Here is a 3,174-nt window from a genome sequence, read left to right as displayed (position 1 = left end):
TAGCATCTTTTGATAAAAATCTATCCATTGCCTTATCTTGCAAAACTTTATCTGCGATATGTCTGGAATTTGTGTCTCTATGTTTTGCATAAAAAATATCGTGTTCCATAGCAGCTTGATCTAATTTATTTATACCAGGATCTCCTCTTTTTAGTCTTTTTTCGAAGTTTTGTGCCAGGCCCCAGATACTGATAAGTTGGTACGTGTAATTCAAAAGGTAAATTGTTGATAAAATCATTCAAAAGTCCACTACCCTCAATCATAGATGAACTTATTGTCGGCAAAACTCGTTTTAAAATATTTAATTCCATCAGGTTTTTCAATCATTTCATCAAGTTTGTTCGAAATAAAATCTTTAATCGCTTTCTTTTCGTTCAAAAAAATTGTTTGTTTCCAGCCTTCTCTTGAGCATAAATATAATTAATAATTCCATCGAGTTTTGTCAAATCGTCGATATATCTGTACTCAATCTTATTATCACTGTATTTTCTCACACCTGATCCTTCGATTCGTTTTTCCCAAATTGGTTTAATCAAATTGAGATATTTTTTACCTTTACTTGACTTTGGTTTCTTAGTTGATGGATCATTATTTTTGTAAATTGAATCAGATTTCCATAAAATTTCAGTATACTTTTTCAAGTCTTCTTCAGAATATAAACCGTCTTTTGGAACATCAGTGCCTGTTAATAATCTCCATAAACCTTGAGTTCCTTCATATGTTTTTTCATTAATAATGATATCATTATGCTCAAAATTCACGGGCAAATTTCCAATCATAAAACTTTTCTTTTTTCTGTCCCAATACAAACCAAATTTATCATCCTTTGCTCTAGGAAGAAATTTTTTACCAATTTCACCAATTATTATATCCGTTGTTCCAGGACTTATTGGTTCAACTATGGTAGAGTCTTCAATGATTCGAGGTCTAAATGGTGTTGAAGATGGTAATTTTGGCAATTCAAACTCAGATTCTGGTATCGAAATATCAGCAAATTGTCGTACAACTGGAACCAAATTCATCAAATTTTGATTATCGCTTAAAACATTTTCAATTTTGCCCTCAACATTTTTTATTGCAGATGTTACAGGTTTGATTAATTTTTTGAATAAATTCTTGTTCTTTTTCATCAATTCGAATCTGTTCTTTAAATTCTTTGATTAATTTCTTTTCTATTTGATCAAGTTTTTTCGCTTCTTCAGAAGTTACGTTCGCCATTTATTTAGGAAAATTTTGAAACGTAAACGTGGAACGTGGAAACGTGAACACGGAACGTAAAACGTGAACGTGGAAACGTGAAACGTGAACGTGGAACGTGAAACACGAACGTGAAACATGAACGTGAAACGTAAACACGTACGTGAAACATGAACGTGAAACATGAACGTGAACGTGGAACGTAAAAAACGTGAAACATGAACGTGAACGTGGAACGTGAACGTGGAAACGTAAAAACGAGAACACGAAACGTAAACGTGAACGTAAAATCATGAAAACAACTAGATTATCACACGTTTATATTGGAAAATTTATTCAAATATTTACCATTTTTAGGCTTCAAAGTTAGATTAATAGTTAAAAATCCATAGTCTTCTTTCCAAATTTTATCACACAATTCATTAAAGTGGTTTAAAACTCATATCAGATCCCACATAATTGTTGTAAATCTTTCTCGAATAGTGATCGTCTTGCTTAAAAACACACAACATATTCAAATTATTTCTAATAACTTGTTTATCAACCTTTGAAAAGCATTGAGAAAGATAGATACAAGATATGTTTTTGTGACGAGACATTACGAAATATTCCTTAATAACGTCCTGATTTTCCAAAATACAATCATCAAAAACGATTAACGAATTGGGTTTACATTCGCTTAACGGAACTATGTCCTCAGAAGCATTATAAAAATATGATATTTTCTTACTTAAGTTCTTCTCAATATTTTCAAATCTTTCTTGTAATTTTTTATAGGCGTCTTGTTCTAAAGATTTACTAAAAACATACAAATTGGAATAAGGAATCAACCTATTGTAGATAAAATTCAATAGTAAAGTTGTTTTTTCCACATCCACTTGAACCAACAATTAACAATCTGATTGGTTGATCTTTCTTATTTTCTTCAAACGTTTGAAGTTTTATCTGATCTTTTTGCTTTAAAAATTTCTCCATTTAAATAGAAGATTTTCATCTTGAAGCAACGCTTTGCGAAAATGAAGCTGTTCAAGTTGACTTCAGAAAGCTCTAAATTAGTTTTAAACTTGGAACATCCTATACACTTAGAGGAAGAATCAAATTATTTTATCGGTTTAAGCGGTTTTTATTCTGACAATTTTGTAATAAATATTAGTGAAAGTTCTCCTTATTGTATAGGATTTAGTGAGAAGAACGTAACAAAATATTATGGTTTAAACAAAGGATATTATACTTTCGATCAAATAAAAAATTCCCTTAAAAATTATCTGAAAACATTCAAAACAATCAGATAAATCTTTAAACTTTGACGAAAACAAGTTTGAAATGCAAAAAAAATTATCTCTCTAATAAAATTCAAATAAAATCACCAGTAAGAATAATGTTTTCAGCAATTATTGTAGATTTATTAGGGTTTGTTCAAGAAACTATTGAGCCAAATCAGGTATATTTAGGAAATAAAACGCCAAAATTTAGACCGTTTGATGTAATTGAAGTACATTGTAATCTCGTTGAACCTAGTTTTGAAAATCATACCGAACATTTACACAAAGAATCTGAAATTTTTGTACACTTTTTTCCCAAATGTTGCTTATGGATCAAAAATCAGTGAAAAACCGAATGAAATCGATTATATTCCAATTAGAAAAAATATGAAAAGAATTCAAAAAATCGTCTTAACTGTTCAAGACTCTGAGGGAAATTTATTAAATAATGAGAGTAAAACAACAATATATTTAAGATTGAAAAAGGAATAAAAATGAGTTGATGATGATGACAAAATTCAATATTTTTACTTAAAAAACAAGAGTCTATGCCATAGACCCTTTCAAAATCTTCATCCTGACACTGTTTTTATCAATGAATCTGGGCTTTATTCTCAAAATAAAAATTACTAGTTAAATTTTTTTTTCTATCTAAATGGAGTCAGTTGTAGACCTACTCAATAATCAACTTAGATTTAAAAGCAAACATATCTTT

The sequence above is a fragment of the Homalodisca vitripennis genome, unplaced genomic scaffold, assembly GCF_021130785.1.
Source record: "Homalodisca vitripennis isolate AUS2020 unplaced genomic scaffold, UT_GWSS_2.1 ScUCBcl_2079;HRSCAF=6470, whole genome shotgun sequence".
Classification (NCBI taxonomy): domain Eukaryota; kingdom Metazoa; phylum Arthropoda; class Insecta; order Hemiptera; family Cicadellidae; genus Homalodisca; species Homalodisca vitripennis.
The sequence above is the reverse complement of the archived record's forward strand: the minus strand, read 5'-3'. Positions refer to the sequence as shown.